At 39.3% G+C, this 23,660-nt stretch overlaps 2 non-coding genes across 2 annotated transcripts; one reads left to right on the top strand and one right to left on the bottom strand.

Moving 5' to 3' along the window:
- Positions 1-8,205: 8,205 nt before the first annotated feature.
- On the top strand, positions 8,206-8,313 carry LOC148575016 (small nucleolar RNA R71). Its single transcript, XR_015905964.1, has one exon. It is a non-coding gene; the product is annotated as a small nucleolar RNA R71 (small nucleolar RNA).
- Positions 8,314-21,349: 13,036 nt separating this feature from the next.
- Positions 21,350-21,453, bottom strand: LOC148575015 (small nucleolar RNA R71). The gene has a single exon (XR_015906257.1). It is a non-coding gene; the product is annotated as a small nucleolar RNA R71 (small nucleolar RNA).
- Positions 21,454-23,660: the final 2,207 nt, after the last annotated feature.

The raw sequence follows: 23,660 nt of genomic DNA, 5'->3' as shown, positions 1-23,660 counted from the left end.
TAAGATAAGATAACTATCTTATCCCCAGAAAGATCACTCTACAAACATTATAAATACACTGGAGCACCCAGGTATAACTCATACTCTGATTCTACTAAAAATCTGCTTAATACCCTTGCTAACTTAAGCATCGGAGTCCCTTGCAGGTACCACCACCCTTCGGTGACGAAGGATCAGTATCACCCACAAGTCGGACACATCAGCGCCGATCAGTACAGAAGATCTCGTCCGAGATCGACCTACAGTTTCAGGTAACCCTCGGAACATTGGCGCCATTGTCGGGGACCTGGAAGTCATCCTATCATCATGGCGGACAACCTTGACAACGACCACAATTCTGATTTGGAAAACAGAACACCGCATAAGAACGCGGAGGTCACACTAGACGATACTTCTCAGCCTAACAAAGAGAAGAATTCCCCAAGCACGGGAGTCATGGAGGCACTTCAAGATCGACTAAAACAACTCGAAAAAGAAGTCGAATATCAACGGGAAGCCGAGAGAGACCTACGAAGGGAAGCTAGGCGACGCCGAGAATTAGAAGACAAGCTCCTAAAGCTTGAGGCCAATCTCAAAGCTAAAACTACTTGATCCAACCATGAAGACAGCCCCCGCAAGGACCAGGACCCATTCATCAAAGAGATCATGAAAGCCAAAATTCCAAAAGACTTCAAACCCCTGACATGACTCCGTACGATGGCACATCAGATCCCAGTCATCATCTCAGTAATTTCAGAAGTAGAATGTATCTCACCGACGCCCCAGATGTAGTTCGATGCAAAGCCTTCCCGACTACCTTGACGAAGACAGCAATTAAGTGGTTCGACAATCTGCTCCCTAGGTCCATCTCAAGCTTTGACGACTTAGCCAAGAAGTTTCTAGCCAGATTCTCCATCCAGAAGGAAAAAAACCAAACATGCCCCAAGCCTATTGGGGATCAAGCAAGGAGATTGGCAAAGTCTTCGCAGCTACATGGAAAGATTCAACAAAGCATGTCTGGACATACAAAGTCTACCGACAGAAGCAGCTATTATGGGTCTCATCAATGACTTACGTGAAGGACCTTTTAGTCACTCCATATAAAAAAAAATCCTACATCTCTGAACGAAGTACAAGAACGAGCAGAGAAATATATCAACATGGAGGAAAACTCTCGACTAGAAGAGACCTCAAAGTCCGGATTCTCCTACTGAGATAAGGATAAAGAGTCCAAGAAAAAAGAAGATCAGCATGGAGAAAAGATCAAGAAATACCACAATTATACCCCCTCTTCGGGTGTCTCTTGTAGATGTTTATCGAGAAGTATGCCATACTGAAAAGATACCCCCACCTCGCCCACTCAAAAGCAAAAAAGGAGGAGGAAATCAGACAGGATACTGTAAATACCATCGAATCTATGAAAATCCCACCAACGAATGCTTCGATTTGAAGAATGTTATAGAAAAATTGGTATGAGAGGGAAGACTAGATCGGTACTTAGCCAGCAAAACAGAGGAGCCAAGAAAAAGAAGGAGGGACGAAGAGGTCGGGCGAACTGAACGACCACCTCGTACCCCGGAAAGACATGTCCACATGATACACAGAGGATTTGCGGGAGGAGGAATCTCTAAGACATCTCGCAAAAGACATTTTAAAGAAGTATATCATGTCGAAGGAGGAGAAGGAGCACCCGACCTCCCTACTATCACTTTCACTAAAGAAGACGCAGCTAGCATCATCTCGGGACATGACGATCCCATGGTCATCACTATCATATTGGCCAACGCTAATCTCCACCGTACACTGGTGGACCAGGGAAGCTCGGCTTACATCTTGTTCAAAATCGCCTTCGACAAACTCGGCCTAGAGGAAAAAGAACTCAGAGCATATCCGTACAGCTTATTTGGGCTAGGAGACACTCCAATCCAACCACTTGGATACATCTCACTGCACACAACCTTTGGAAAAGGAAACCGGTCAAAAACGCTCAACATAGACTACATTGTGGTCGACGTAAGTTTAGCCTACAATGCCCTGATAGGTCGGACAACGCTAAATCAGCTCGGCGCAATAGTTTCGACTCCACATCTGTGCATGAAGTTCCCAACCACAGAAAGAATCACTACAATAAAAGCAGACCAGAAAATAGCGCGCCGCTGTTACAACGAAAGTTTGAACCTCAGAGGCAAAGGAGAAGAAATCTACACCATCGAACTCGGAGGAGTTCGAGGGCGGGAAGAACTTCGTCCACAACCTGAAGGCGAGATAGAAAAAGTCCAGATTGGAGATGTCCCAGATAAAACAACCAATATCGGCACAATCCTAAAAAGAGACGTAAAGGAGTCCCTCATACAGTTTTTAAGAAATAATATCGACCTCTTCGCATGGAAGGCCGCAGACATGCCGGGCATAGACCCAAAGCTAATGTGCCACAAGCTGGCGATATACCCAGGATCTCAGCCAGTACAGCAGAGACGTAGAAAGCTCGGGCCAGAATGATCCCAAGCTGTGGAAGAACAGGTGCAAGCTCTACTAGAGGCAGTATTCAGAAGAGAAGTCAAGTATCCACTATGTCTAGCCAATGTCGTCTTGGTGAAAAAATCAAATGGAAAGTGGCGAATGTGCACTGACTACACCGATCTCAACAAATCTTGCCCAAAAGATCCTTATCCACTCTCAAGTATAGACACTCTGGTGGATGCCTCCTTGGTGGACGAAATTGTGATCACATTAATGTAGTACTCTTTGTTATTGTATGGAATCATTATTATGGCTCTTTACTATGTGTGGACACAACTCCGTTCAACTAACCAGCAAGTGTACTGGGTCGTCCAAGTAATAAACCTTACGTGAGTAAGGGTCGATCCCACAGAGATTGTTGGCTTGAAGCAAGCTATGGTCACCTTGTAAATCTCAGTCAGGCGGATTTAAACATGATACTTTATTAGATTAAAATAAACAATAAAAGGGATAGAGATACTTATGTAGATTCATTGGCAGGGATTTCAGATAAGCGAATGGAGATGCTTTTCATTCCTCTGAACCTCTGCTTTCCTGCTATCTTCATCCAATCAGTCTTACTCCTTTCCATGGCTGGCTGTATGCAAGGGCATCACCGTTGTCAGTGGCTACATCCCCTCCTCTCAGTGAATCATATGCTCACGCACCCTGTCACGGCACGGCTATTCATCTGTCGGTTCTCGATCATGCTGGAATAGGATTCACCCTCCTTTTGCGTCTGTCACTAACGCCCAACACTCACGAGTTTGAAGCTCGTCACAGTCATTCAATCATTGAATCCTACTCGGAATACCACAGACAAGGTTTAGACTTTCCGGATTCTCTTGAATGCTGCCATCATTCTAGCTTACGCCACGAAGATTCCGGTTAGGAGATCTAAGAGATACTCATTCTAGCTTATTTCATGTAGAACGGAAGTGTTTGTCAGGCACGCGTTCATAAGGGAGAAGGATGATGAGCGTCACACATAATCATCACCTTCATCATGTTCTTGGGTGCGAATGGATATCTTAGAAGCGAAATAAGAAGAATTGAATAGAAAACAGTAGTACTTGCATTAATCTTTGAGGAACAGCAGAGCTCCACACCTTAATCTATGGAGTGTAGAAACTCTACCGTTAAAAATACATAAGTGAAGGTCCAGGCATGGCCGAGATGGCCAGCCCCCTGAAACGTGATCAAAGGATCATAAGGTAATCCAAAGATGCCTAATACAATAGTAAAAGGTCCTATTTATAATAAACTAGTCACTAGGGTTTACATGAGTAAGTAATTGATGCATAAATCCACTTCCGGGGCCCACTTGGTGTGTGTTTGGGCTGAGCTTAAGTGTTGCACATGCAGAGGCCATTTGTGGAGTTGAACGCCAGTTTCTGTGCCAGTTTGGGCGTTCAACTCTGGTTTTGGATCCTTTTCTGGCGCTGGACGCCAGATTTGGGCAGAAGGCTGGCGTTGAACGCCAGTTTACGTCGTCAATTCTTGGCCAAAGTATGGACCATTATATATTGCTGGAAAGCCCTGGATGTCTACTTTCCAACGCAATTGGAAGCGCGCCATTTCGAGTTCTGTAGCTCCAGAAAATCCATTTTGAGTGCAGGGAGGTCAGAATCCAACAGCATCAGCAGTCCTTTTTCAACCTCTGAATATGATTTCTGCTCAAGTCCCTCAATTTCAGCCAGAAAATACCTGAAATCACAGAAAAACACACAAACTCATAGTAAAGTCCAGAAATGTGAATTTAACATAAAAACTTATGAAAACATCCCTAAAAGTAACTAGATCCTACTAAAAACATACTAAAAACAATGCCAAAAAGCGTATAAATTATCCGCTCATCACAACACCAAACTTAAATTGTTGCTTGTCCCCAAGCAACTAAAAATCAAATAGGATAAAAAGAAGAGAATATACTATAAATTCCAAACTATCAATGAAACAGAGCTTCAATCATATGAGCGGGACTTATAGCTTTTTGCCTCTTGAATAGTTTTGGCATCTCACTCTATCCATTGAGGTTCAGAATGATTGGCATCTATAGGAACTTCAGATTTCGAATAGTGTTATTGACTCTCCTAGTTCAGTATGATGATTCTTGAACACAGCTTCTTTATGAGTCTTGGCCGTGGCCCTAAGCACTTTGTTTTCCAGTATTACCATCGGATACATAAATGCCACAGACACATAATTGGGTGAACCTTTTCAGATTGTGACTCAGCTTTGCTAGAGTCCCCAATTAGAAGTGTCCAGGGTTCTTAAGCACACTCTTTATTTTTGCTTTGGACCTTGACTTTAACCGCTCAGTCTCAAGTTTTCACTTGACACCTTCACGCCACAAGCACATGGTTAGGGACAGCTTGGTTTAGCCGCTTAGACCAGGATTTTATTCCTTTAGGCCCTCCTATCCACTGATGCTCAAAGCCTTGGGATCCTTTTTATTTGCCCTTGCCTTTTGGTTTTAAGGGTTATTGGCTTTTTCTGCTTGCTTTTTCTTTTTCTTTCTATTTATTTTTTTTTCGCCTATTTTTTTTTTCTGCAAGCTTTGTTCTTTTGCTGCTTTTTCTTGCTTCAAGAATCATTTTTATGATTTTTCAGATTATCAAATAACATGTCTCCTAGTCATCATTCTTTCAAGAGCCAACATATTTAACATTCTTAAACAACAACTTCAAAAGACATATGCACTGTTCAAGCATACATTTAGAAAACAAGAAGCATTGTCACCACATCAATATAATTAAGCTAAGTTCAAGGATAAATTCGAAACTCATGTACTTCTTGTTCTTTTGAATTAAAACATTTTTCATTTAAGAGAAGTGATGGATTCATAGGACATTTATAACTTTAAGACATAGTTACTAACTACTAATGATCATGTAATGAAGATACAAACATAGATAAGCACATAACATAGAAAACAAAAAACAGAAGAAATAAGAACAAGGAATGAATCCACCTTAGTAATGGTGGCGTTTCCTTCTTGAGGAACTAATGATGTCCTTGAGCTCTTCTATGTCTCTTCCTTGTCTTTGTTGCTCCTCCTTCATTGCTTTTAGATCTTCTCTGATTTCATGAAGGATGATGGAGTGCTCTTGATGTTCCACCCTTAGTTGCTTCCAATAATTGTGTGGAAGAAAATGTATCCCCTGAGGTATCTCAGGGATCTCTTGATTTGCAGTCAAATGTTCTACCACTGAGCTATAGACCCTTGATGGAAGCTTTTGTCTTCCCTTTCCTCTTTCTAGAGGTTTCTCTGGCCTTAGGTGCCATCAATGGTTATGGAAAAAACAAAAAAACTATGCTTTTACCACACCAAACTTAGAATGTTGCTCGCCCTCGAGCAAAAGAAGAAAGAATAGAAGAAGAAGAGGGTATGGAGGAGATGGATGGCTGTGTGTATTCGGCCATATGGGTGGGATTGGGTGGGGAAGAGATGTTGAATTTTTGAAGGTAAGTGGGTGTATGGGTGTGAGTGGTAAATGGAAGACAGAAGGGATGAGTGTTTATTGGGAATAGAGGATGATTGAGAAGAGAGAAGAGAGTGAGTGAAGGTAGGTAGGGATCCTGTGGGGTCCACAGATCCTGAGGTGTCAAGGCATTTACATCCCTGCACCAATTTAGGCATGCAAAATTCCCTTGCACACAACTCTGGGCGTTCAGCACCAGGTTGGTGGCCATTTTGGGCGTTCAGTGCCCATTTGTTGCCATTTCTGGCGTTGAACGCCAGAACCATGCTTGTTCTGGGCGTTCAGCACCAGGATGCTGCCCATTTGGGCGTTCAGCGCCAGAATCATGCTCTGTTCTGGCGTTTGAACGCCAGGCAGATGCTCCTCCAGGGTGTGATTTTTCTTCTGCTGTTTTTGATTCCGTTTTCAATTTTTCTATTTATTTTGTGACTCCACATGATCATGAACCTAAGAAAACATGAAAAACAATAAAAATAAGAATTAGATAAACATTGGGTTGCCTCCCAACAAGCGCTTCTTTAATGTCAATAGCTTGACAGTGGGCTCTCATGGAGCCTCACAGATGTGCAGAGCTTTGTTGAGACTCTCCAACACCAAACTTAGAGTTTGGATATGGGAGTTCAACACCAAACTTAGAGTTTGGTTGTGGCCTCCCAACACCAAACTTAGAGTTTGACTGTGGGGGCTCTGGTTGTCTCTGCTTGGAGAGAAGCTTTTCAAGCTTCCTCTCCATGGTTGCAGAGGGAGATCCTTGAGTTTTAAACACAAGGGAGTTCTCATTCCATTGAAGGAATATTTCACCTCTGTCAACATTAATCACAGCTCTTGCTGTGGCCAGGAAAGGTCTTCCTAGGATGATGGATTCATCCTCTTCCTTTCCAGTATCCAGGACTATGAAATCAGTAGGTATGTAAAGGCCTTCAACCTTTACTAATACATCTTCTACTTGTCCATAAGCCTGTCTTCTTGAGCTGTCTGCCATCTCTAGTGAGATTTTAGCAGCTTGCACCCCATAGATTCCCAGTTTCTCTATTACAGAGAGGGGCATGAGGTTTATTCCTGAACCAAGGTCACACAGAGCCTTAAAGATCATGGTGCCTATGGTACAAGGTATTATGAACTTTCCAGGATCCTGTCTCTTCTGAGGCAATGTCAGTTGATCCAAATCACTTAGTTCATTGATGAACAAGGGAGGTTCAACTTCCCAAGCATCAATGCCAAACAATTTGGCATTCAGCTTCATGATTGCACCAAGAAACTTGGCAGTTTGCTCTTCAGTAACATCCTCATTCTCTTCAGAAGAGGAATACTCATCAGAGCTCATGAAGGGCATAAGGAGGTTCAATGGAATCTCTATGGTCTCTAGATGAGCCTCAGAGTCCTTTGGTTCCCCAGGGGGAAGCTCCTTATTGATCACTGGACGTCCCAGGAGGTCTTCCTCCTTGGGATTCACGTCCTCTCCTCTCCTCACAGGTTCGGCCATGGCACTTATGTCAATGGCCTTGCACTCTCCTTTTGGGTTCTCTTCTGTATTACTTGGGAGAGTACTAGGAGGGATTTCAGTGATCCTTTTACTCAGCTGACCCACTTGTGCTTCCAAATTTCTAATGGAAGACCTTGTTTCATTCATGAAACTTACAGTGGCCTTAGATAGATCAGAGACTAGATTTGCTAAATTAGAAGCATTTTGTCCAGAGTTCTCTGTCTGTTGTTGAGTTGATGATGGAAAAGGTTTGCTATTGCTAAACCTGTTTCTTCCACCATTGTTAAAGCCTTGTTGAGGCTTTTGATCCTTCCATGAGAAATTTGGATGATTTCTCCATGTTGAGTTATAGGTGTTTCCATAAGGTTCACCTAAGTAATTCACCTCTGCTATTGCAGGGTTCTCAGGATCATAGGCTTCTTCTTCAGAAGATGCCTCTTGAGTACTGTTGGATGCAGCTTGCATTCCATGCAGACTCTGAGAAATCATATTGACTTGTTGAGTCAATATTTTGTTCTGAGCCAATATGGCATTCAGAGTATCAACTTCAAGAACTCCCTTCTTTATAGGCATCCCATTGCTCACGGGATTCCTTTCAGAAGTGTACATGAACTGGTTATTAGCAACCATGTCAATGAGTTCTTGAGCTTCTGCAGGCATTTTCTTTAGGTGAATGGATCCACCTGCAGAAGTGTCCAGTGACATTTTTGATAGCTCAGATAAACCATCATAGAATATATCCAGGATGGTCCATTCTGAAAGCATGTCAGAAGGACACTTTTTGGTCAACTGTTTGTATCTTTCCCAAGCTTCATAGAGGGATTCACCTTCTTTTTGTCTGAAGGTTTGAACATCAGCTCTAAGCTTGCTCAGCTTTTGAGGAGGAAAGCACTTGGCTAAGAAAGCCGTGACCAGCTTATCCCAAGAGTTCAGGCTGTCTTTGGGTTGAGAATCCAACCATAATCTAGCTCTGTCTCTTACAGCAAAAGGGAAAAGCATGAGCCTGTAGACTTCAGGATCTATTCCATTAGTCTTAACAGTATCACATATCTGCAAGAATTCAGTTAAGAACTGAAAAGGATCTTCAGATGGAAGTCCATGAAACTTGCAGTTCTGCTGCATCAGAGAAACTAATTGAGGTTTCAGCTCAAAGTTGTTTGCTCCAATGGTAGGAATGGAGATGCTTCTTCCATGTAAATTGGAATTAGGTGCAGTAAAGTCACCAAGCATCTTCCTTACATTATTATTATTTTCGGCTGCCATCTCCTCTGCCTGTTCGAAAATTTCTGAAAGGTTATCTCTGGATTGTTGTATTTTAGCTTCTCTTTAATTTTCTCTTCAGAGTCCTTTCAGGTTCTGGATCTGCTTCCACAAGAATGTTCTTATCCTTGCTCCTGCTCATAATACAAGGAAGAATGGACAGAAAAATGATAATAATAATAATAGAGATCCTTTATACCACAGTATAGGGATCCCTTTGTGAGTGGAAGAAAAGAGGGGGAGACAAAGAAAGTAATGTAATGGAAGAAACACAACTGTGAGGAGGCTTTGAGATGTGAGATGAGATGTTAGTATATGAATGAATAAATAGAATGAGATGGGAGAGGGAGAATTTTCGAAAATATTTTTGAAAAAGAGTTAGTGATTTTCGAAAATGGTTTTTTGAAAAATGTTAGTAATTTTCGAAAATTTTTGAAATCAAAAATAGAAAATAAAAATAATTAGTTAATTAAAAAGAAATTTTTGAAAAAGAGGGAGATATTTTCGAAAATTAGAGAGAGAGAGTTAGTTAGGTAGTTTTGAAAAAGTTAAGAAACAAACAAAAAGTTAGTTAGTTAGTTGAAACAAATTTTGAAAAGATAAGAAGTTAGGAAGTTAGAAGAGATATTTTGAAAAGATATTTTTGAAAAAGATAAGATAAGAAGATATTTTTGAAAAGATATGATAGAAATTAGTTTTTGAAAAAGATTTGATTTTTGAAATCACAATTAATGACTTGATTCATAAGAAATCACAAGATATGATTCTAGAATTCAAAGTTTGAATCTTTCTTAACAAGCAAGTAACAAACTTCAAATTTTTGAATCAAAACATTAATTGATTAAGTTATTTTCGAAAATTTGGTATAAAAATAAGAAAAAGATTTTTGAAAAATATTTTTGGAATTTTCGAAAATAACTAAGAATTTTTGAAAAAGATTTGATTTTTGAAAAAGATTTTGAAAAAGATAAGATTTTCAAATTGAAAATTTGATTTGACTCATGAGAAACAAATTGATTTAAAAAATTTTTGAAAAAGTCAATCCAAATTTTCGAATTTGATGAGAGAAAAAAGGGAAAGATATTTTTTTGATTTTTGAAATTTTTATGAAAAACATGAAAAATATGCAATGCATGAAATTTTTAGATCAAAACAATGAATGCATGCAAGAATGCTATGAATGTCAAGATGAACACCAAGAACACTTTGAATGTCATGATGAACATCAAGACACAATTTTGAAAAATCTTTAATGCAAAGAAAACATGCAAGACACCAAACTTAGAATTCTTTAATGCTTACGCTCTAAGAATTCAAGAATGCATATGATAAACATGAAAAGACACAAAACAAAAAATCATCAAGATCAAACAAGAAGACTTACCAAGAACAACTTGAAGATCATGAAGAACACTATGAATGCATGATATTTTCGAAAAAATGCAAGATGCATATACAAGTGACACCAAACTTATGATATGACTCAAGACTCAAATAAGAAACACAAAATATTTTTGATTTTTATGATTTTCTAGTTTTTTTGGATTTTTTTTCTTATTTTTCAAAAATTAATTGAAAAAGGAAAATAAGGATTCCAAAATTTTTAATATGAATTCCAGGAATCTTGCTATGTTAGTCTAAAGCTTCAGTCCAGGAATTAGACATGGCTCACTAGCCAGCCAAGCTTTCAATAAAAGCTCCAGTCCAAAACACTAGACATGGCCAATGGCCAGCCAAGCTTTAGTCTTTAACACGAGAGTATATTGCTCTTTATAACAAATTGCAAGCCTCAGTCCAAATAAATTTAGACATGGCTTTACAGCCAGCCAGGCTTTACATGCTTCATTAAACACTAGAATTCATTCTTAAAAATCTTGAATAAAATTTTTTTGAAAACTTTTTTATTTTTTTCGAAAACAGATGAGAAAATTTTAGAAATATTTTTGAAAATATTTTTGAAAAGAAAACGAAAAGAAAATTACCTAATCTGAGCAACAAGATGAACCGTCAGTTGTCCAAACACGAACAATCCCCGGCAACGGTGCCAAAAACTTGGTGGACGAAATTGTGATCACATTAATGTAGTACTCTTTGTTATTGTATGGAATCATTATTATGGCTCTTTACTATGTGTGGACACAACTCCGTTCAACTAACCAGCAAGTGTACTGGGTCGTCCAAGTAATAAACCTTACGTGAGTAAGGGTCGATCCCACAGAGATTGTTGGCTTGAAGCAAGCTATGGTCACCTTGTAAATCTCAGTCAGGCGGATTTAAGCATGATACTTTATTAGATTAAAATAAACAATAAAAGGGATAGAGATACTTATGTAGATTCATTGGCAGGGATTTCAGATAAGCGAATGGAGATGCTTTTCGTTCCTCTGAACCTCTGCTTTCCTGCTATCTTCATCCAATCAGTCTTACTCCTTTCCATGGCTGGCTGTTTGCAAGGGCATCACCGTTGTCAGTGGCTACATCCCCTCCTCTCAGTGAATCATATGCTCACGCACCCTGTCACGGCACGGCTATTCATCTGTCGGTTCTCGATCATGCTGGAATAGGATTCACCCTCCTTTTGCGTCTGTCACTAACGCCCAACACTCACGAGTTTGAAGCTCGTCACAGTCATTCAATCATTGAATCCTACTCGGAATACCACAGACAAGGTTTAGACTTTCCGGATTCTCTTGAATGCCGCCATCATTCTAGCTTACGCCACGAAGATTCCGGTTAGGAGATCTAAGAGATACTCATTCTAGCTTATTTCATGTAGAACGGAAGTGTTTGTCAGGCACGCGTTCATAAGGGAGAAGGATGATGAGCGTCACACATAATCATTACCTTCATCATGTTCTTGGGTGCGAATGGATATCTTAGAAGCGAAATAAGAAGAATTGAATAGAAAACAGTAGTACTTGCATTAATCTTTGAGGAACAGTAGAGCTCCACACCTTAATCTATGGAGTGTAGAAACTCTACCGTTAAAAATACATAAGTGAAGGTCCAGGCATGGCCGAGATGGCCAGCCCCCTGAAACGTGATCAAAGGATCATAAGGTAATCCAAAGATGCCTAATACAATAGTAAAAGGTCCTATTTATAATAAACTAGTCACTAGGGTTTACATGAGTAAGTAATTGATGCATAAATCCACTTCCGGGGCCCACTTGGTGTGTGTTTGGGCTGAGCTTAAGTGTTGCACGTGCAGAGGCCATTTGTGGAGTTGAACACCAGTTTCTGTGCCAGTTTGGGCGTTCAACTCTGGTTTTGGATCCTTTTCTGGCGCTGGACGCCAGATTTGGGCAGAAGGCTGGCGTTGAACGCCAGTTTACGTCATCAATTCTTGGCCAAAGTATGGAACATTATATATTGCTGGAAAGCCCTGGATGTCTACTTTCCAACGCAATTGGAAGCGCGCCATTTCGAGTTCTGTAGCTCCAGAAAATCCATTTTGAGTGCAGGGAGGTCAGAATCCAACAGCATCAGCAGTCCTTTTTCAACCTCTGAATATGATTTCTGCTCAAGTCCCTCAATTTCAGCCAGAAAATACCTGAAATCACAGAAAAACACACAAACTCATAGTAAAGTCCAGAAATGTGAATTTAACATAAAAACTTATGAAAACATCCCTAAAAGTAACTAGATCCTACTAAAAACATACTAAAAACAATGCCAAAAAGCGTATAAATTATCCGCTCATCACTCCTCCAGATACAAATACCTCTCATTTATGGATGACTATTTAGGATACAATCAAATCCCTATGTACTCACCTGATCAAGAAAAAACCTCATTCTTAACCCCAAAAGCAAACTACTGCTACGTCGTCATGCCATTCGGACTCAAAAATGCAGGAGCCACTTATCAAAGATTAATGAATAAATTCTTCACAGACCATATCGAAAAAGTCATGGAAGTATACGTGGACGACATGTTAGTAAAGACATAGAGCGAGGAATCGTTACTATCCGATCTCACCCAAGTATTCGACACCATAAGAAGACATGGCATGCGACTTAACCCTGCAAAATGCACCTTCACAGTAGAAGCTAGAAAATTCTTGGGTTTCATGCTCACACAAAGAGGAATCGAGTCAAATCCGGATAAATGTCGGGCTATACTCAACATGAAAAGCCCGACCTGTGTCAAGGAGGTACAACAACTCAATGGAAGATTGGCAGCCTTGTCCAGATTTTTAGCTGGATCAGCAATAAGATCTCTCCTCTTCTACGCTACTCTAAGGAAGGTGTTCTGAGGGTTACCTGAAACTGTAGGTCGATCTCGGACAATATCTTCTGTACTGATCGGCGCTGATGTGTCCGAATTGTGGGTGATGCTGATCCTTCGTCACCGGAGGGTGGTGGTACCTGCAAGGGACTCCGCTGCTTAAGTTAGCAAGGGTATTAAGCAGGTTTTTAGTAGAATCAGAGTATGATTTATACCTGGGTGCTCCAGTGTATTTATAATGTTTGTAGAGTGATCTTTCTGGGGATAAGATAGTTATCTAATCTTATCTTTGAGTGAAGTCATCTTTATCTTTAAGGGAACTGCCCTTATCCTTCTAGGCTTGGGCTGCCTTTGGTTTTGGATCGTGTTCCTCTATTTGGGCTTGCTTCGGGCCTCTATTCTCGATTTGGCCGACCTCTTTGAGAAGAGATCGGGGTTTCCAGACCTGAACAGGTCGGTCGCTTTGTCTTCAAGTAGCCCGGGTCGTACATCTCGACCCAGGATATGAACAGAAGGGAAAGAAGTTTGAATGGACAACGGAGTGCGAGCAGGCTTTCCAGGATTTTAAAAGGTTCCTGGGACAACCACCTATTCTAACTCAGCCATGGGAAGGAGAACCACTTGTATTGTACCTCGCAGTAGGAAATCGGACAGTAGCCTCAACACTGGTTAGAGAGGACGAAAGCGGATAGCAACCTATATACTTTATCAGCAAAGCACTACAAGGGTCCGAACTGAACTACCAAAAAATAGAAAAATTCGCCTATGCTCTCATACTAACATCTCGGTGACTTTGCCCATATTTTCAAGCCCACATCATCAAGGTTCGGACCAGCCAGCCCATAAAAGGCATTTTTCAGAAAACAGATTTGGCAGGTAGAATCTTGCAATGGGCAGTCGAGTTGTCTGAATTCGACATTCAATATGAAGCACGGACAGCCATCAAATTACAGTACCCGGCTGACTTCATTGCAGAGTTTACTGACACCCCAGAAATTCCTACAGAATGGAATCTCTACGTAGACAGCTCCTCGAACAAAACTGGAAGCGGGACAGGAGTAATAATAGAAAGTAATCAGGGAACCCAAATCGAACTTTCCCTTAAGTTCGAGTTCCCTGCCTCAAACAATCAGGCTGAATATGAGGCATTACTAGCTGGTTTGAAGCTGGCTAAGGAGGTCGGAGCTCAAAAGCTTATCATCTTCAGCGACTCACAAATAGTCACATCGCAAATAGCAGGAAGCTACCAAGCCAAGGATCCCACCATGAAAAAGTACTTGGACAAAACCAGGGAACAGCTCGGATAACTCGGGCAATACGAGGTCTGCCACATACCCCGGGAGCAAAATGCTCGAGCTGATGCACTTTCAAAACTAGCCAGTACCAAACCAGGGGGCAATAATTGAAGCCTCATTCAGGAGATACTACAGAACCCGTCAATTTCGGAAGTAGAAAAGGTCCTAGCCATAACCGATCTGGATCAAGGATGGATGATTCCCATAATTAACTACCTCAAATCAGAAATACTCCCTGCAGATAAAAAGGAGGCAAAGAGGTTAAAATGAGAGGCACAATACTACACCATCATAAACAATACTCTATACAAAAGAGGGATTTCAACACCACTGTTAAAATGTGTGCCGACTTCCAACACAAAGGAAGTTTTAGAAGAGATCACAATGGCATTTGTGGCAACCATCTCAGAGCACAAGCTCTCACCAAAAAAGTACTCCGAGCCTGATTCTATTGGCCAACTTTACAAAAGGAAGCAACAGAGTTCATAAAGACATGTCCACCATGTCAGAAACATGCTAACTTTCACATTGCACCACCAGAGGAGTTCATCAGTGTAACATCACCTTGGCCGTTCGCAAAGTGGGGACTCGACCTCCTCGGACCCTTTCTCCAAGGATCGGGACAAGTCAAGTTCCTCATTGTAGGGGTGGATTACTTCACAAAATGGATTGAGGCAGAGCCCCTAACTAATGCCACTGCTCAAAGAAATCGAAAATTCTTGTACAGAAATATTGTTACAAGGTTTGGGGTTCCTTACTCCATCACCACAGACAATGGCACCCAATTTACAGACGCAGGCTTCAGAAAATTGGTGGCCGACTTGAAAATAAAGCACCAATTCACGTCCGTAGAACACCCCCAGGCTAATGGACAAGCAGAAGCTGCCAACAAAGTCATACTGGCTGGGTTAAAATGGAGATTACAGGACGCGAAGAGAGCCTAGGCTGAAGAGCTCCCACAAGTCCTATGGGCATATCGGACAACTCCACACTCCACCACAAACGAATCATGACGAACGGACTTTTGCTAGTAAATAATTTTCACAAATAATCACGTTGTAAGTATAACTTCTAAACCAACAGAGAATCCTTTCGTACAAAAGTTTTGGTTGTCACAAGTAACAAACCCCTAATAAAATTGATAACTGAAGTATTCAAACCTCGGGTCGTCTCTCAAGGAATTGCAGGGTAGTATGATTTATTATTGGTTATGGAAAAAGGTATATTTTTGGGTTTTTGAAATAGGGAACAATGAAATAAATTGGCAAGGAAGTAAATTAATAACTAGAAAAACTCTTGGCAAGGTATGAGAACTGGAAATCCCATCCTAGTTATCCTTATCAGGTGTGATGAGAATTGTTATTGCTCCCACTTAGTTAACCCTTACTAAATAAAGAAAAGTCAAGTAGACTAATCAATTTGATTCCTCAAGTCCTAGTCAACTCCTATGGAAAGATTAGCTTTAGAGGGATCCAAATCAATCAGCAATTTCCAATTTTCAATCAACAGCTGAGTTTGACAATTCAAGTGTCACCAATTACTCAACCAAAGCCAAACGGGGAAAAATCCAAATTATTTATATCATAAATAGAAGAAAGCAACCATAAATCTGAAATACCTCGAATTGTATTAAATAGGAAATCAAATTAAACATAGGAATTCATAACCCAATTTGGCAACGTAAGTAATCAATAAGGGAAATAGATAAAGCAGAATACTAAGACAATTAAAAGTAGAAAAGAAACTAAATTAAAGAACATTGAACCTGGAATTGAGAAAATGAAGAAATCGTAATCCTAACACCTAAGAGAGAGGAGAGAGCCTCTCTCTCTAGAAACTACATCTAAAATCTCTAATTGTCTTGAATGATTGATGAATTATTTGATTCCCTCATTCTCCAGCCTCCATTTTGTGTTTCTGGGCTTGGATTTGGGCCGAAAGGAGCCCAGAAATCGCTGGGGGTGACTTCTGCAACTTTCTGCACGTGGCGTCAGTCACGCGTACGCGTAGGTCACACGTGCGCGTCGCTGCCATTTTCTTTAAAACTCCATTTTGTGCGTTCCTTCCATTTTTGCATGTTTCTTTTCTATCCTCTAAGCCATTCCTGCCCTATAAAGCCTGAAAATACTTAACACACATATCACGACATCGAATGGTAATAAAGGATAATTAAAATTAACATTTTTAAGGCTTAGGAAACATGTTTTCATATGTATCACATAATAAGGAAGGAATTGTAAAACCATGCAAATTATATGAATAAGTGGGTGAAGAATTGATAAAAACCACTCAATTGAGCACAAGATAAATCATAAAATAGTGGTTTATCAACCTCCCCGCACTTAAACATTAGCATGTCCTCATGCTCAACTTAAGAGAAACTGAAAAAGAGTGAAGGTAGAATGGTGGAATCTATGCAATGCAATCTACCTAAATGCAAGCTACCTAAATGAATCATGCAATTCTAATTACTATCCACATAGATATATAAATCTTACATGTGGTTAAATTGAGTTAAATTTTCAAAGAATCATATATGCATAACCAAAGGCCAAATCATATTAAAATACATTCACAATTGAGTTGAGTTAATCAAAAGAGTTCACAAACTTGCAAGATAAACAGTGATCAAAATTGGATATATGGAAATGAGCTTTTGAACCCTCACTGAATTTGTATATACACTCTAATCACTCAGTGTTTGGGGTTAATCACTCTACTCTTCTCTAGTCTTGCTTTCTAAAACTTTGTTCTTCATCTAACCAATCAACAAATATTTAATGTATACATACAAATATCATGAGGTCTTTTCAAGGTTGTAATGGGGTTAAGGCAAAGGTGAGGATATATATACATGGCTAAGTGAGCTATAAATTGAATCCTTGATTAGTCTAAGATCTCACCTAACATATACATACTTTATACAATTATAAAATTATGCCTAACTACCCAATTTTCCCACTTTTGTATCACATACTCATGCATCAAATTATTTTTAATTTTATCCTATGTGCATTGATCTTTTTACTAAACTCATTATTGGGGGTAATTTTGTCCCCTTATTTATTTATTTACTTAAAGAGATTTTTTTTATAACATAAACATAAAATATCAATGCACATGGTATTTTAATTATTTAAGTTTCACATGAGCATGCACCCAAATTCCAAGTATTGTGTCAATTTAACACTTTCCTATCAACCATTGTTCCCACAGTTTTCCCACACTTAGTGGATACATAATCTCTATCTTAAGCTAACCAAAGATTCAATTTGGGTGTAATTAATTTATTTTTCTACTTAAGGCTAGTGATGTGATAAAATACAGAATAAATGAGGATTAAAAGGTTCAAGGTGGCTAACAAGGGTGACTTAAAAAGGTAGGCTTATTTGGGATAAGTGAGCAAAAACAAGTAATGGCCTCAATCATATGCAAGTATGTAAATACATTCTATATTGGACATATAGAATGGAACAAAGTAAAAGATTGCACTCATAGTGAAGAAACACACAGGAATGAAAACTATGGTTAAATAATGTAACCATGCAATTAAGCTCAAATCTCACATGTTGTGTGTTCTTTGGCTCAAAAACTATATATTATTTATGTATATCATGAAAGTAAGAATAAAGAGTTCCAACTCAATCAATGTGAATCCTTGAATGGCTTTTGTAAAGAAATAAATACATCCTTTGAAAAATATCGTCAAATTACCAACATTTATTACTATATATATATATATATATATATATATGCTAAGTGGGTTGTTGTGATTATGAAAATCTAAAAATTTCTAGTTTACTCTCTATTTTCAATTAAACCAAATTCTCATATACTAGAAAGGGTAAACTAAACTAAATAATTCATATTTTCTATATCACAACTAATAAACTAAGAGTGCAAATCAAGCTAAATATCTAAGATATATACAGCCCAAAGTGCAAAATGTAATAAAGTCGAAATAAACAGAAATACAGCAAAAGAAAATGTGCAAGTACTGAAAGGAAAATAGGATAAAATAAAATAAAAAGTAAAAATACAGAAAAAGAAATAAAATAGGATGAAAAGAGTCTGAAAGTAGTTCACCAAAATAAAGTCCGCCAGAGACGGCGACCTCTCCCACACTTAGATAATAGCATCGTCTTCGATGCTCAGTCAGGTTGGGTGTGAAGAGTCGTCACCTCCAGAAGGGTGTGCTGATGCTGTCTCTATAGGCTCTGGCAATGAAGGTGCCTGAGGCTCTGCCTGTATAGGGGCCGGTGAATATGCTAGCTGGGTATGCGGAGGCTCCTCATGCTGGGGCTCTGCCTGCTCATCCTCTGCCCGTGCATCCTCCTCATGCTCATCCGCCTCCTCCTCAGATGGCTCTGATGGTGTGTCAGACTCGGAGGGGATGTCAGTGTGTCTTGTCCTGATCATTAGCTTCAGATGCTCATAGCGTTGCTTGCTGCGACGCTCAGACCGCTCATATCGCCACTGGTTGCGGCACTCCATCTTGTCCAGGCGCTCAAAGAGGCGGTGGACTAAGTGGTAAATGGGCTGGAAAGTGATGCGTGAGCATCTTTCCTATCTTTTCCTAGTGAATTTGCATCTAACTTGTTGAATTTAATTAAAAATTAATTATATTTTGGCCACTATGGATGCTATTTTGAGTTTTGTACAATTTTATTCATTTTAGGTAGCATTTGAATGAATTTGATGAAGTTTCTGCAGAGAAAGAGAAGAATCCAAGTAGATGACCAGCGAATACCGACGCGAACGCATGGCTCACGCGACCGCGCGGAATGGAATCTGCACAAATGACGCGAACGCATGACCGACGCGTCCGCGTGACTCACGAAAAAGAACCATCAACGCGTGCGCGTGACTGACGCGTACGCGTGACATGCGCCACGTGCAGAAAACGCAGAAAAATGCTGGGGGCGATTTTTGAGCTGTTTTGACCCAGTTTTTAGCCCAGAAATCACAGATTAGAAGCTGCAAAAGGGACAAATCAAGTGGTCCCCACCCATCAGCTGAAGACTTGTTAATTAATTCGAATTTAAATTCAAATCATATATTTTAGAAAAAGATATTATTTTTATTTTAATTTTAGATATTTGATTTTTAAATTATTAGGATTAGTTATAAAAGGAATCCCAATAGGGTGGTTCCAGAACTGTACATTCCACAACATTATTCTATACAAATTTACATCTCATATTCCATGAGCAACTAATCCTCCATTGTTAAGGTTAGGTGCTCTGTCTATTGTATGGATTGATAATATTATTTTTCCATTTTAATTCATGTTTTGATTTATATTTCAATAATTTTTTTCGTTCTTTATTTTATGAATTTGGGTGGAACGGAAGTATGACCCATGTTCTATTTGAGTTCTTGTATAACTTGGAAAAGCTCTTTACTTGAACAATAGCTTGAAAACATATTATCCTGAATTTCTAATTGTTTGTATTTAACGGGATACGTGACATATAATCCCTTTATTTTTGGACAATTAGGATTCTTGTGGCATATAAACTGTAATTTGATCATCACCCTCTAATTGGAATTAATTGACCAAGGAATTGGCAGTTGATGAATTTTAGAGGAGACTAGGAAGGTCTAAGGAATTAGGGTCTAGTCACAAATAGTTTGCCATGAATTAAATCTTGCATGATTAAAATAGTTAATAAGAAAAGTCAATTCAGAAAATAGATAACTCTGAAATCTTAACTGCCTTCTCAATATTTTATTCCTCACATATTCACCTGCCTGTCTTCAAACTCTTCTTTATTGTTTAATGCTTTTGAACTCTCAATTACTCTTCTCTGTTTCTCTAACTAATCCTATCAAACGCTATTGTTGCTTAATCCATCAATTCTTGTGGGATCGACCCTTACTCACGTAAGGTATTACTTGGTACGACCCGGTGCACTTACCAGTAAGTTAGTGGGTTACAAATACCACACCAAGTTTTTGGCGCCGTTACCGAGGATTGATAGTGATTAACAACTATTAGTTATTTGATTGCTTAGATTAGATAATTTTTCTTTTAATTAGTTTTCTATTATTATTAATTTTAATTTTTTTTACTTTTTCCCTTTATCTCTCCTTCCGTTAGCACGTCCCTTGCCCCCCTCCCCTGTTTTCTTTTTACTTCCTTTTTGCTTTCGATTTTCTTTTACTTTTTTTTTATTTTTTTTCTTTTCCTTCTTTCGTCCGTTTTTAATTTTTTTAATTATTTTCATTTTTATTTTATTTTTATTTTCAATTTCTTTTATTTTCAATTTTTGGTTTCCTTTCATTATTTTTTTATTATATTAGTTTGTTTTATTTTTGCCTTTATAAAAAAAAAATTTATTTAAATAAATAATAAAAAAATAGATAGCACTAATATTTTTTTTTTAATTTCTGAAATTAAGTTTGGTGTTCTCTATTTATTTTTATTCTTATTTTAATTTTTCCTGTTTATTTTATTTTTAAAAATTTTCGAATTTTTATTTAATATTTTTATTTTATTATTTTATACATGTTATCTCACAGGGACTTCTCTACACTCTGACGTAGAGAGTCCCATATTTTCTTGTCTTCTGGTTGTTTATGCGCAGGAACAGAGACAAAGAACATCTCTTAGACTTTGATCCTGAACCTGAAAGAACTTTCAGGCAACGTTTACAACAAGCAAGACTTTGCAAGGCTGCAGAATCCACTATGGCAAATAATAATGCTAATGCCAATGTGGTAAATCCGAATGGGGATGATCAACAGAGGAGAGTGCTTGGCTCTTATTCTGCCCCTACTGCGGATCTTTATGGAAAAAGTATTGTGATGCCTCCTATAAATGCAAATAACTTTGAGTTGAAGCCACAATTAGTCACCTTGGTGCAACAAAATTGCCAGTATCATGGACTTCCTCATGAAGATCCAAATCAGTTCATATTTGATTTTCTGCAGATATGTGATACTGTGAAGACAAATGGAGTGAATCCAGAGGTGTACAGACTCATGCTTTTCCCGTTTGCTCTGAGGGATAAAGCAAAGGTATGGCTAGATTCCCAACCAAAGGAGAGTCTGAATACTTGGAAAAAGATCGTTACTGAATTTCTCACTAAATTTTTCCCACCAAAAAAGCTGACTAAGCTTAGGTTGGAGGTTCAGACTTTCAAACAGAAGGAGGGTGAGACTCTTTATGAAGCTTGGGAGAGATACAAGCTACTGACTAGGCAATGCCCTCCATACATGTTCTCCAAATGGACCCAACTGGATATCTTTTATGAAGGCTTGGGTGAGATGTCCAAGATGAGCTTAGATACTTCTGCAAGTGGTTCATTACACAAGAAGAAGACACCAGAGGAGATTATTGAGCTGATTGAATTAGTTGCAAGCAACCAATATCTCTACTCATCTAACAGGAATCCTGTGAACTCTGAGACCTCTCAAAAGAGAGGTGTGTTGGAAGTAGAAGCTATTAATGCTCTTCTTGCTCAGAACAAGCTTATGTCTCAGCAGATAAATCTACTTACTCAACAGATGGGTGCCATACAAGTCTCAGCTATCAACACTCAAAATCCACCCCAAGATACCTCCTATGACATGACAGGTAACTTTATGCAAAATGATAATTATGATTATGCTCAACCCTCTTCTGAACAGGTGAATTACATGGGGAGTGATCCTAGAAATCCCAACAATGATCCATATTCTAAGACATACAATCAGGGATGGAGGAATCACCCAAATTTTGGGTGGAGAGATCAACCTCAGAGACCTCAGAACTTCAACAATAGTTCTCAGGGTGGTTTTCAACAGAACAACCATAATAACTACCAATTTTAGTCTTAGCAACAATAACCACCTCAGCAGGCAAATTCTAAATCCCAAGAAGATTCTAAATGGGAGATGATGATGAGTTTCATCCAAGAAACTAGAGCCTCCATTAGAAACTTGGAGGTGCAAATGGGTCAAATGAGCAAGCAATTACATGAAAGGTCTTCAAATACATTCCCTGGTGATACAGTGGTGAACCCAAGAGAAGATTGCAAGGCTATTCAATTGAGAAGTGGTAAGGTGGCTGGTTCTGAGACCAAGGTCAATGAAGATCTAGTTGAAAAGGAAGCTCTAGAGGAGAAGAAGGAAGAAGTGGAGCACGCCCCTCCTAAGCGGGCAGACAACCCGTTCCCTGACTCTCTTGACACTTATCCCACCTTACCAAAGGCCCCTGAATACAAGCCAAAAATGCCATATCCTCAGAGGCTTCAGAAGGCGTCCAAAGAAAAGCAATTCTCTAAATTTTTAGATGTCTTCAAGAAGCTGCAGATTAACATTCTTTTTGCAGAGGCTCTGGAGCAAATGCATCTCTATGCTAAATTTATGAAAGAGTTGTTGACCCATAAGAGGAATTGGAAGGAGCAAGAAACCGTGGTGTTAACCAAGGAATGCAGTGCTATTATTCAACACACCCTTCCTGAGAAGATGCCAGACCCAGGGAGCTTTGTCATTCCTTGCACCATTGGAGAAGTCGGCATTCAGAGAGCTTTATGTGATCTTGGAGCTAGTATCAACCTCATGCCACTTTCAGTGATGAAAAAGCTTCAAATTGAGGAGGTAAAACCCACTCATATTTCTCTTCAACTTGCTGATCTTTCTATTAAATTACCTGTGGGTGTGGTTGAAGATTTACTTGTTAAAGTAGGACCATTTATTTTCCCTGTTGATTTTGTTATATTAGACATGGAAGAGGAGGTAAAACCCTCTATTATACTTGGTAGACCCTTTTTAGCTACAGGTAGAGCTCTGATTGATGTGCAAAAGGGTGAATTAACCCTGAGGGTCAATGAAGAACAGGTGGTCCTAAATGTTTTTGAAGCCCTCAAGCACCCCAATGATTCTGAGGGGTGTATGAAAATAGATGTTATTGAACCACTTGTTCAAGAAGTACTGAAAACTGAGGTACTTAATGATGTTCTGGATCCTATTTCTGAGTGTGAATTAGTTGAAGTTGACGATTCACACCCCAAAAGGAGCTGATGAACACGCCAATCAATGAGGAGAAAGCCCCCAGGCTTGAGCTCAAACCCTTATCCCCTTCTCTGAAATATGTGTTCTTGGGTGGAAATGATTCATATCCAGTAATTATTAGCTCTTCCCTGAAGCCTGAAGAGGAAGAGGCGCTTGTTTCAGTACTCAAGAGCCATAAAACAGCTCTTGGGTGGACCATTAGTGACTTGAAAGGGATTAGTCCAACCAAGTGTATGAACAAGATTCTCCTTGAAGATGATGCCAAACCAGTTGTGCAACCACAAAGGAGACTCAATCCAACTATGAAAGAGGTGGTCCAAAAAGAGGTAATGAAATTATGGGAAGCAGGTATTATTTACCCTATTTCTGACAGTCCTTGGGTAATTTCTGTGCAGGTAGTTCCCAAGAAAGGAGGGATGACAGTGATCAA

This window comes from Arachis ipaensis, chromosome B2, assembly GCF_059453495.1.
Source record: "Arachis ipaensis isolate K30076 ecotype BB chromosome B2, ASM5945349v1, whole genome shotgun sequence".
NCBI classification, from domain to species: Eukaryota; Viridiplantae; Streptophyta; class Magnoliopsida; order Fabales; family Fabaceae; genus Arachis; species Arachis ipaensis.
The sequence above is the reverse complement of the archived record's forward strand: the minus strand, read 5'-3'. Positions and strand labels throughout refer to the sequence as shown.